The sequence below is a fragment of the Moschus berezovskii genome, chromosome 16 (assembly GCF_049115385.1).
Source record: "Moschus berezovskii isolate FMDL1 chromosome 16, NW_MosBer_1.0, whole genome shotgun sequence".
Classification (NCBI taxonomy): domain Eukaryota; kingdom Metazoa; phylum Chordata; class Mammalia; order Artiodactyla; family Moschidae; genus Moschus; species Moschus berezovskii.
Window position 1 is genome coordinate 67,618,079 of NC_142475.1, and position 12,847 is coordinate 67,630,925.

A 12,847-nucleotide genomic window follows, 5' to 3' on the forward strand; every position below is an offset into this window, starting at 1 on the left:
CTTGCATCTAGGTCCAAGTTTATGTCCTTTCACAAATTTCTACCATGTTGAAGTCCTAACTTTCATGTCTCTTGAAAGAATTAAAATTAAAATCAGTTCTTCTTTCTCTCTCCTGTTGCTTTGGAACAGGTCCTTTGCTTCAGAAAGATGACTGTGACTCATCCCAAGGCCAGTGTGCCCCGCCTGTCTACAGTGGGTCCAGTGTGGTTCCTGGCAGCACAATTAGTTCTCTGAAATTTCCACAAAGCTTGGAAAGACTTCTGATAAATCCACTGTGAAAGCCTGGAATAACTCCGGTACAACTAGCCTATTACTCTTGAAAACTGTATTATTTCCTTTGATCAATTTTCAGAAATTAAAGAAATAACGGTGAACGTGAATTTCATTTGGGTCTTGACATTGGCAGGTCAGTGGGAACACAGACTTCACACTTCCTGCCTCATCACCTGGCACTAAGGAGGTGGCACTACTGGCGTGGTGTCAGGAGGCCAATTAAAATGCAAAGATGCCAAAAGACAGTCTCAGCCTTCCCTGGTGGTCCAGTGGTTAAGAGTCGTCCTTGCTTGCAGGGGATGCTGGTTCGACCCAGGAAGATCTCACATCCTGCACAGCAACTAAGCCCAAGCACCAGAACTACTGAGCCCACACTCTAGAGCCTGAGAACTGAAACTGCTGAGCCCATGTGCTCTAGAACCTGTGTTCCACACCTAGAAAGTAACCCTGCTCACTGCAACTAGAGAAAACTTCTGAGCAGCAATGAGAACCCAGAGTAGCCAAAAATTACTAAATAAATAAAAATTCTTTAAAAGACTCAGTCTCATAACATAATACCCAGAATGTCCCGATTTCAGTTGAAAATCACTCCTCTTTCCAAAAAATGGGAAAATCTCAACCTGAATTAGAAAAGACAAACAGATGCCAACACCAAGATGACAAGGATATTCTCTGACAAGGAGATTAAAGGAGTCATCCTAAAAATATTTCAAGGACCAGTCATCAACATGATCAACATACATTTTTAAACAAAGGAAAATCTCCAGCAAAGAAATAGAAGATAAAGAAGCACTAAAGGAAAATTTTAAAAGTGAAAAATATGCAGAGTTGGATAACTGAGACGGAGACAGAATGTCTCATTTACCCACTTTGGAAAGCTGCCTCGTGCACTCAAAATGTAACCAACTCAGTTGCAACTAGACATTTGTCCCAGTGCCATGTACTGTGACATTATATTTGCTTTTATTATTGGTACATACCCATCACATTAAAAGAAAGAAGAGTGGACTTCATATTTTATTTTTAAAGCACATTAAAGTGTCAATTATTTTGTTATCCAATTAGATGGCAAAGCATTGTGTTTATTATACAACAGCAACTGGGCTAAAAAGAATCAAGTGTTGATTTTATGAGACTAAGCACTCACCACAGCATTCCCAACTTACAGGAAGACAAGTCAGAAAAAAAATAGAAATTTTAAAATGGAATAGCTCATCAGAGCACAATTTCTTCACAAAAATAAAAATGAGGCTGCAACTAAAGTAAGTCTCCAAGCGTTGGACAAACATGAAGAGTCATTTACTAACGGTGAGTTAATTAGATTGACTCACTGCAGTACCTGAAAATAAACTAGTTTAAGACTATTGGTCATATAACTATAACTTTCTTGAAGAGCTGAGGACATTGTGAGCAACATGAACAGCTAAGTAAAATAGGGCCAATGTTTTCAAGTGATATTCTTTGGCCTTTGATAAGCCTAATGGGGTTGCTTTATAGGTGTTGCTTATTTGAGAAACCAATCCTGAGTTTGAAGCACCTGAGTTACACTGTACCTAGTGTGTGTGTGGAGCAGGGACATTTTCAAAGAGGTTCAGAAAACAAATTCAGTACAATCTGAACGCAAATTGTTAAGCTGCTTTACAGTAGATGATGGTAAAAACACTTGTGGAGCAAAACAAGGCTTAGTTGGACAAATTTGCAAAACTTCTGAAAATACAAACCCTTTAATGTGAATTATTTGTCATTTTGTTATTCAACAGCAGGGACTTTGCAAAAAATATTGGAATCTATCATGTGTTATTGAACCGGTAAGTCAGCAGTGACCCTCATTTGGACTTATCCCTTATTACTTTCATGAGTTTTTGTCAGAATAAAAACTGAATATCCTAACTTTCTCAACTGCATAGCAATTCAATAGGTTAGCAATAGTAAAGTGTTAATGTTCTTTTATTATTTTTTTTAGCTCAGGGCTGAATTGAATTTTTTTCTATGATAATCACTATTATTAACCATGGGTTGAATTTGAAAATTAGTTTTGGTTACAGATTTAATAATGCTTCTTAGTGAAATCGACCTAAAACTCTAAGGAAATACAGAGCTTGTGTGTAAAATTTACACTGTAGTAAAGCAAATTAGACAACAGCTAATGTTTAAATCACAAGTAAAGAAAAGTTGCCTTATGTACCTCCTGTGCTGTCAAAAATTATGGACACAGTCGAGGTTGGGGGGGGAGAAGGAGAGGGTGAGATGTATAGAGAGACAGCAGCAGCAGCAACATAGAAACTTGCATTACCATAAGTAAAATAACAACCAATGCAAATTTGCTGTATGTCTCAGGAAACTCAAACAGGGGCTCTGTAACAACCTGGAGGGGAAGGGTGGGAAGGGGAGGGATGCAGGAGGGAGGTTCCAGAGGGAGGGGACATATATATACCTATGGCTGATTCATGCTGATGTTTAGCAGAAACCAACACAATTCTGTCAAGCAATTATCCTTCAATTAAAGATAAATAAATTTTAAAAACAAAAAAAGAAAAAGAGGTGCAAACTCTATTCCCATACAAATTTGTGTGAGTATACATTCTGAGCTGAAACTACAGTTGTAACAATATTTTTTTGGACTGCAATGAAAGTGCAAAGGAAATGTCCTTATTGCAAAATCCATTTACCTGAGAAATCGATGGGCTTCCACCTAACTTTTGATTGGAAGTGATAATCTGCATTGTAATGACATGCTCCAAAATCACTGCAGATGCTGATTGCAGCCATGAAATTAAAAGACGCTTGCTCCTTGGAAGGAAAGTTATGACCAACCTTGATAGTATATTAAAAAGCAGAGACATTACTTTGACAACCAAGGTCCGTCTAGTCAAGACTATGGTTTTTCCCGTGGTCATGTATGGATGTGAGAGGTGGACTGTGAAGAAGGCTGATCGCCGAAGAATTGATGCTTTTGAACTGTGGTGTTGGAGAAGACTCTTGAGAGTCCCTTATACTGCAAGGAGATCCAACCAGTCCATTCTAAAGGAGATCAATCCTGGATGTTCATTGGAGGGACTGATGCTAAAGCTGAAACTGCAATACTTTGGCCACCTCATGCAACGAGTTGACTCACTGGAAAAGACTCTGATGCTGGGAAGGGTTGGGGGCGGGAGGAGAAGGGGACGGCAGAGAATGAGATGGCGGGATGGCATCACCGTCTCTGTGGACATGAGTTTGAGTGTACTCCGGGAGTTGGTGATGGACAGGGAGGCCTGGCGTGCTGTGATTCATGTGGTCGTGGAGAGTCGGACACGACTGAGCGACTGAACTGAACTGAACTGAAAAGGCAGATATCAAGAGGAGAATCTAGCAGAATTCGATAAAAGTCTCCCAAGTGGTAAACACTCTCAATTAATACCACAACTTCAGGGGTCAGTATTTGTTAGTATTCACCTGCGTGACAAAAAAATTTTCAGAGGTAAAATATGTAAAATCTTATTACAGGTCGGCAGTAATAGATGAACACTTGCAATCAATTTTGATGACAGGAAATAGTAACTTTGAACCCCAACTAAGCAAATGTAATCCCCCAAATACTACCATTCTTTCCATTAGTGTTCCTGTATTGCAAAATATCATGCTTAGTTTTTGTTTATGAAATCTTATGGAAATTTGTTTCTCTCTTGTCATCTGGATATATACTTAATACATTCAATTTTGCAACTTGGCCTGTAAAACCTAAAGGAGATTTACCATCTAGCTCTTTATAAAAAGTGTTTGCAGACTCCTAGAGAGGAGATTTGGTCTGTGTCTATTTATTTATTTATTTTGAGACAGCAAGACAAACGCCCATGAAATCACAAACAAACCTAGTCTCTTCCTTTTCTTTTTCCTAAATTTAAAATATTCTTCTGAAGTACAGAAAAGCTAAGGAATCTTGACCACCCACCTTTCTGCACACACAGTCCCTTTCCAGAGGTCACCCAGGGGTCATCCTGCTTCCTCCCTTTCTCCCCTACTGTTTAGTCTCACTGGACAGCCAGAGTGATCCTGTTAACAAGCAGGGCAGTTCTGACCCGTTTGCCTTCAGCCCTGCAGCAGCTGCCCATTTGATCCCTTTTAAAGCCATGACCTCACAGTGGCACTGTCAGCTCATGTACCCACCCCATCCCCACCCACATGGAACTGGCCACACAGGCCTTGGATTTTCCTTGGCATACTCCTTTCTTAGAGCCTTTGCATGGAATATTCTCCTTGCCTGGAATCATGATGCCTGACTTAGCAAATAAAAATACAAGATGCCCAGTTAAATTTTCATTTCAGATAAACATATAATTTATTTGACTATGTCCCAAATATTGCATGGGACATACTGACATGAAAAAATTACTCTGTACTTATTTGAAACTCAACTGTGACTGGGTATCCTATATTTTGCCTGCCAGCACTTGGTGGAGAGCTCCTAACTTCTATCAAGTCTTTTCTCAGAAAAATCTCCTCAGTGAGGTCCACCCTTCAGTTCAGTTCAGTTCAGTTCAGTCGCTCAGTCATGTCCAACTCTTTGTGACCCCATGAATCACAGCACACCAGGCCTCCCTGTTCCTCACCATCTCCCGGAGTTCGTTCAAACCCATGTCCATCGAGTCAGTGATGCCATCCAGCCATCTCATTCTCTACCGTCCCCTTCTCCTCCTGCCCCCAATCTCTCCCAGCATCAGAGTCTTTTCCAGTGAGTTAACTCTTCACATGAGGTGGCCAAAGTATTGGAGTTTCAATTCTAACATCAGTCCTTCCAATGAACACCCAGGACTGATCTCCTTTAGAATGGACTGGTTGGATCTCCGTGCAGTCCAAGGGACTCTCAAGAGTCTTCTCCAGCACCACAGTTCAAAAGCATCATTTTTTGGCGATCAGCTTTCTTCACAGTCCAACTCTCACATCCATACATGACCACGGGAAAAACCATAGCCTTGACTAGACAGACCTTTGTTGACAAAGTAATGTCTCTGCTTTTTAATATGCTCTCTAGGTTGGTCATAACTTTCCTTCCAAGGAGTAAGTGTCTTTTAATTTCATGGATGCAATCACCATCCGCAGTGACTTTGGAGCCCCAAAAAATAAATTCTGACACTGATTCCACTGTTTCCCCATCTATTTCCCATGAAGTGATGGGACCAGATGCCACGATCTTCGTTTTCTGAATGTTGAGCTTCAAGCCAACCTTTTCACTCTCCTCTTTCACTTTCATCAAGAGGCTTTTGAGGTCCTCTTCACTTTCTGCCATAAGGGTGGTGTCATCTGCATATCTGAGGTTATTGATATTTCTCCCAGCAATCTTGATTCCAGCCTGTGCTTCTTCCAGCCCAGCGTTCCTCATGATGTACTCTGCATATAAGTTAAATAAGCAGGGTGACAATATACAGTCTTGACGTACTCCTTTTCCTATTTGGAACCAGTCCGTTGTTCCATGTCCAGTTCTAACTGTTGCTTCCTGACCTGCATACAGGTTTCTCAAGAGGCAGGTCAGGCGGTCTGGTATTCCCATCTCTTGAAGAATTTTCCACAGTTTGTTGTGATCCACACAGTCAAAGGCTTTGGCATAGTCAATGAAGCAGAAATAGATGTTTTTCTGGAACTCTCTTGCTTTTTCCATGATGCAGCAGATGTTGGCCATTTGATCTCTGGTTCCTCTGCCTTTTCTAAAACCAGCTTGAACATCTGGAAGTTCACGGTTCACATATTGCTGAAGCCTGGCTTGGAGGATTTTGAGCATGACTTTACTAGCGTGTGAGATGAGTGCAATTAGTACCCATTTAAAATTACCACCCAGGTCTTTCCCTACCACACCAAAATTCCTTTACCTTTCTTACTCTCTTCCTTACAACATTCGTCACCTTCTAACATGCCAGATAATTCACTGGTTGTGTTCACTGTTCATTTTTATCTCCTCTTGTTCAAGTATAAGCTTCACATGGACAGAGATCTGGGTGTTTTGCAGGAGACAAAGCACTAATCTATCCCAGTAACTAGAAGTTAACCAGGCACATGAGAGTTCTCAAGAAATGACTGTTGGAAAATGAGTGAGTGTCCTCCGAGCAGCACCTAGATGTCCACAGGCAACAATTCCACCTTGAACTTATTTATATTTTTCCAAGTTTTTTTTCCCTCCCCATCCATCGAAGCTGGCAGGCTGGTATCACTCCCAAATTATCCCTCTCTCTTATCCTGCCCTCTTCCTCTCCCCCAGATTATTTGGTTTCCACAACTTGCTACAGTTCCTCTGTATTACTCCTCACCCATCACCTGCTCACTGCTCCATGGTTCCACCTTGTCCTTTAGGTGTTGTGTGTTACTCTATAATCTCAAAGTCTCCTTGCCTCTTATCTATCCCCGTATGATCCCTTCCTCATACTTCTTGATGATCTTTTTAAAATGCAAAATAATGAGAAATGAAACAGAAAACACAATTTATAAAACCGACAGTGTGAATCTCAAAACTGATAAACTGTCTTAAACTATGACATGACATGAAAAACTACCTCAAGTTCAAATTGCCTTAACAGAAGCTATTTCAGGTCTGCATATTCCAAGATAAACCCTTAGTTCAGGGTTTCCACAAAGACTCAAGGATTCCAAAAATGAGACTGTGCCAGCAACTCCCTTGGTTTACAAATTCTGGCAGGTCCTCGCTGTCCAAACCCACCCCAGAACCATCTGAAGTCTTTCAACACCCTGCCCTCACTCTCCCTTTGAGATGTTATCAAGACTTCCTGGGGGTGATGCTCACTTTTGCTCAGAAAGTTGAATAAACTCAGCTTCATGTGATCAGTCTCTGATGGTCTTGGTAGGACCTTTGTAGCCCTCTTTCAGTTTTCTGCTTCAGTTCCTTTTATTACTCTCTATGGCCTGCAGAGAAGTCTGCTAGTCCCATCATGGTGCACAAGCTGTCCCCAAGAAGCCACCTGCCCTCTGCTCCCAACATGGTTGTAGCTTTATTCTTTCATCTTTTGCTGACTTTGCAGATGTCCCACCTACCTGTCTTTTTCTGCTCCCTAGTCCTTTCTTTCAGGTACAGTTCAAGTTCCATCTCCCAAGCTACACATCTTTCTTACCCATTCTCAGTAGCCTTTTAGACATACATTGGCCCAAGTATTGAATAGTTGGCTTACTCAGCTCGTTGGAGAGACATGATTTGCCCCATCTCAGGCTCAGCATCAGATCCAGTGCCTGGTATATGGCCATCATTTGTAAACTTTTCTCCAGCTGAGGAAAATTAAATTAAATTAAAGGTAACAGCTGAGGAAAGTGCTACTATTTTTCTTGTTCCTCTTTCTTTAAGATGTGTCTCATGGGCTTTGAAATTCTTTCATTCTGTCACTAAGGCAGGTCCAACTCTTTGTGACCCCATGGGCTGCATCATGCCAGGTTTTCCTGTCCTTCATTGTTTCCTGGAATTTGCTCAAAGTCATGTCCACTGAGTCAAAGACGCCATCAACCATCTCATCCTCTGTCACCCTCTTCTCCACCTGCCCTCAATCTTTCCCAGCATCGGGGTCTAAAAGACTCATTAAAATGAGTTGGTTCTTCACATAAGGTATTCAAAGTATTGAAGCTTCAGCAACAGTCCTTCCAATTAATATTCAGGGTAGATTTCCTGTATTATTAACCGATTTGATCTCCTTGCGTCCAAGCAACTCTCAAGAGTCTTTTCCAGCACGACAGTTTTAAAGCATCAGACTTCTTTACAGTTCAGTTCTCACATCTACACATGACTACTGGAAAAACCATAAGACCTTTGTCAGCAAAGCGATGTCTCTGCTTTTTAGTACACTGTCTAGGTTAGTCAAAGCTTTTCTTCCAAGGAGCAAGCATCTTTTAATTTCATGGCTGCAGACACTGTCCACAGGGATTTTGGAGCCCAAGAAATCACTTTTTCCACTTTTCCCCATCTATTTCCCACAAAGTGACGTCACAAGAGGCCACAATCTCGGTTTGTTGAATGTTGAATTTTGAGCCAGCTTTTTCACTCTCCTCTTTCCCCCTCATCAAGAGGCTTTTTAGTTTCTCTTTGCTTTCTGCCACTAGGGTAGTGTCATCTGTGTATCTGAGGTTGTTGATATTTCTCCTGGCAATCTTGATTTCAGCTTGTGATTCCTCCAGCCTGGCGTTTTGAGTGATGTACTCTGCAAAGAAGTTAAATAAGCAGGGTGACAAGATACAGCCTTGTCATACTCCTTTCCCAGTTTTGAACCAGTCCATTGTTCCATGTCTGGTTCTAACTGTTGCTTCTTGACCTGCATACAGGTTTCTCAGGAGGCAGGGCAGGTGATCTACTATTCCCATCTCTTGAAGAATTTTCCGCAGTTTGCGTGATCCACACAGTCGAAGGCTTTGGCGTAGTCAGTGAAGCAGAAGTAGATGTTTTTCTGGAATTCTCTTTTTTGTGATCCGACAGGTGTTGGCAATTTGATCTCTGCTTCCTCTCCCTTTTCTAAATCCATCTTGAACATCTGGAAGTTCATGGTTCATGTACTGCTGAAGCCTCGCTTGGGGAATTTTGAGCATTACTTTGCTAGTGTGTGAAATGAGTGCAGTTGTGAGGTACTTTGAACATTCTTTGGCATTGCCTTTCTTTGGGATTGGAATGAAAACTGACCTTTTCCAGGCCTATGGACTCTGCTGAGTCTTCCAAATTTGCTGGCATATTGAATGCAGCACTGTCACAGTGTCATCTTTTAGCACTTGAAATAGCTCAACTGAATTCCATCACCTCCACTAGCTTTGTTCATAATGATGCTTCCTAAGGCCCACCCAACTTTGGACTCCAGGCTGTCTGGCTCTAAGTGAGTGATCACGCCATCATGGTTATCTGGGTCATGAAGATCTTTTTTGTATAGTTCCTCTGTGTATTCTTCCCACCTGTTCTTCATATCTTCTGCTTCTGCTAGATCCATACCTTTTCTGTCCTTTATTGTGCCCCATCTCTGTGTGAAACGTTCTTACACAGGACTGGGGAAACAGAGGGCACAGACAAAACCTTGTGTGCCCCAGGACCCAGGAGAAAAGAGCAGTGACCCCACAAGAGACTGCCACAGACTTGCCTGTGCTGTGAGTGTCCAGGAGTCCCCAGCAGAGGCGTAGGTTGGCCGTGGCCTGCTGCAGGGTTGGGAGCACTTAGCATGACAGTGCGTGCACTAGACCTTTTGAAGGAGGTTGCCATTATCTTCGTTCAGTTCAGTCGCTCAGTTGTGTCCGACTCTTTGCGACCCCATGAATCACAGCACACCAGGCCTCCCTGTCCCTCACCAACTCCCGGAGTTCACTCAAACTCATGTGCATCGAGTCGGTGATACCATCCAGCCATCTCATTGTCTGCCGTCCCCTTCTCCTCCCACCCCCAATCCTTCCCAGCATCAGAGTCTTTTCCAATGGGTCAGCTCTTTGCATGAGGTGGCCAAAGTACTGGAGTTTCAGCTTTCGCATCAGTCCTTCCAATGAACACCCAGGACTGATCTCCTTTAGAATGGACTGGTTGGATCTCCTTGCAGTCCAAGGGACTCTCAAGAGTCTTCTCCAACACCACAGTTCAAAAGCATCAATTCTTTGGCGATCAGCTTTCTTCACACTCCAACTCTCACATCCTTACATGACCACTGGAATTATCTTCATTACTTCCATCCTAGTTTGTTCTCAGGGCAAACAACAGGGAGGGAACATAGATCCACCCAAAAACAGAAAATTGGATTAAAGATTTACTGAGCATGGCTCCACTCATCAGAACAAGACCCAATTTCCCCCACAGTCAGTCTCTCCTATCAGGAAACTTCCATAGACCTCTTATCTTTATCCATCAGAGGGCAGACAGAATGAAACCACAGTCACAGAAAATTAATCAAACTGATCACATGGACCACAGCCTTGTGTAACTCAATGAAACTGAGCCACGCTGTGTAGGGCCGCCCAAGACAGACGGGTCATGGTGGAGAATTCTGACAAAATGTGGTCCACTGGAGAAGGGAATGGCAGTCCACTTCAATATTCTTGCCTTGAGAACCCAATGAACAGTATGAACAGCAACAAGGGATTTTGAAGAACATTATACCTGAATTCAGAAAACACACAAGCATAAATGGAGAAGTGGCTCAGGTAAGCAGCAGTTACAGAATGTTGCCTTGGTGGTGGTGCTTTAGTCACTAAGTCGTGTCCGACTCTTGTAGCCTGCCAGCCTCCTCTGTCCATGGGATTCTCCAGGCAAGAATCCTGGATTGGGTTGCCATTTCTTTCTCCATTAACACAAGGTAAACCAGCTTTGATTAGCCAAGTTTCCATTACAATCATTTTCTTAATTGCCCATTTTGAGATTAATCATGTAGGGCCCACTTGCTACTAGTTCATCTATGGCAGAAAAGAAGTGAAAAGAGTATAGAAAAGAAACTCAGATCATGTTAGTTTTCTATTACTGTAAACAAATGACCACAAACTTAGAGACTTAAGACAACATCCACTGACTGTCTCACAGTATGTGTAGGTCAGAAGTCCAGGCCCAATGCAGATGGGATCTCTGCTGGGGTCTAACACGGATGTAACCAAGATTTTGGCCTAGGCTGTGTTCCCATCTGGGGCTCAGAGTCCTCTTCCAAGCTCATTCAAGTTGTTGGCAGAAGTTTGTCTCTTGCAGCTGTAGGACTGGGGTTCCCAGGGACTGATCTCAGATTCTAGAGACAACCCTCAGATCCTAGCCACCTTGGCCCTGTCACAATATGGCAGCTTCTTTAAAGTCAGCAGGAAAATGTACCTCCACACAGAGCAATCTAATCAAGGGAATAATAACCCTCATATTCATAGGTCTTCTCCATTCTCCAGATTGTGCAGGTCTTGTGCATTAACAGGAGGGAATTAGGGGGCCATCTCAGAATCTGCCTACCACGCGATGATCATAGGGAGATTTTTAATACAGTGTCAAAAGCAAGACCTATTGTGTATCAGAGGAATGCACAGAAGTTTCTGATCTGAAGACTAGGAATTGAGTACTTAATGAAAATAGACATGAAACAACTCAGGAATGATAAACAAAGGCATCAGGCAGTTTCAAGTAGAATTTAGCTAAAATGTAATAGGATAGATTTTCTTTTTCTTAAAATGGGAGTTAGCGTTTAAACAGTTTTATTATTTTTGAAGCAAAATTGCATTGTTATTGATTACAAATATACTGCTCAATGATACAATAAACGTCAATGTGGAATGCTTTGTGATACACCAGATGGGTGATTCAATTCAGACCATTTCCCATCTTCGGTTTCCTGTTCTCCACAAAGACCTAAAACTGGTTGAAATGACCTGAAAGACCATAGTTTTGACCTATGCTGCAAAGTGCAATGTTAACACTTAACCAGTAAGAAATCAACTCAGTAATCAGTAAATATCTTGAGTGAAACAACTCAGTGTATCCAGTTAAATAATTTTAAATGATTGTTTTATAAGTCTAATTTATTCCCTCTATCTGCATTTTTTTATTTTAAAGTGAATCGAGAGATTGGGATTGACATTTATTAATATATACTACTATATATAAAATGGGCTTTCCTGGTGGCTCAGTGGTAGAGAATTCACCTGCGAACTCAAGAGATATGGGTTTGATCCCTGAGGTTGAGAAGATGCCCTGGAGAAGGAAATAGCAACTGACTCCAATATTCTTGCTGGAAATCCCATGGACGGAGGAGCCTGGCGGGCTACAGGCCATGGGGTTACAACAGAGTCAGACATGACTTAAGGAATAAACAACAATAACAATACATAAAACAGGTAACTAATAAGAACTTGCTGTATAGCACAGGGAACTGCACTTAATGCTCTGTGGTGACCTAAATGGGAAGGAAATCTAAAAAAGAGTGGATGTATCTATAGGTATAATTGATTCACTTTGCTGTTCAGCAGAAACTAACACAACATATTAAAGCATCTATACTCCAATAAAATATCAAAGAAATCAATACCTGATTCCTATACTACCATAAAGTATTTTAGATACAATACTTTTACTTATGAAGGGTAAAGATCATTTTATCTCTTAAACAACAGCACAATCCATTTTTGAATAGCATAATCTTCTTAATAATCCAAATATTTTCTAGATAATTATTTATTTCAATATTTACAGTTTTCTAATTTCTAGATATGAGAAAGTGTATTCTAAAGCATAATTTGCTTTAGCTGTCTTTTCCCATATACTCTATTTTCTAAAATCATACAGCAAAAATAATTTAGTTTTAAAGGCTGAAAGAAATTCCCTATATATGACAGTGTAGTATCAGCATATCAAATAACTTCTACGTTTATTGAAATGAAAATTAAAACACTGAAACACAGAGTAATATAAAACTGAACATATGCAGAAAATTTCCACCAGAAAGGATATGAAACAAAATGTTAAATCTGCATGTATAATATGGTATGTTATGCTTCAGTTTCCATAGCAACTTCTTTGACAGCTGTTAACAGGGATATTGCTGTGAAATATAAAATAGCATAAAACAAAGGTAAACATAGTTTCAATCAGTGACTGGCTTACTACACACAGAAGACAGAAACTAAA

At 41.1% G+C, this 12,847-nt stretch overlaps 1 long non-coding RNA gene across 12 annotated transcripts in view; it reads left to right on the top strand.

Moving 5' to 3' along the window:
• Window positions 1–2,658, top strand: part of LOC129536247 (uncharacterized) — a 29,979-nt gene extending 27,321 nt beyond the window's left edge. For 6 of the 12 annotated variants that reach the window (XR_016039402.1, XR_016039403.1, XR_016039405.1 and 3 more), the window contains one exon: window positions 130–2,657. This is a non-coding gene — a long non-coding RNA (uncharacterized LOC129536247). Of the gene's footprint in view, window positions 1–129 lie in introns of all 12 variants that reach the window. The other 6 variants (XR_016039396.1, XR_016039395.1, XR_016039397.1 and 3 more) reach the window with 3 other exon arrangements.
• The last annotated feature ends 10,189 nt before the right edge of the window (window positions 2,659–12,847 follow it).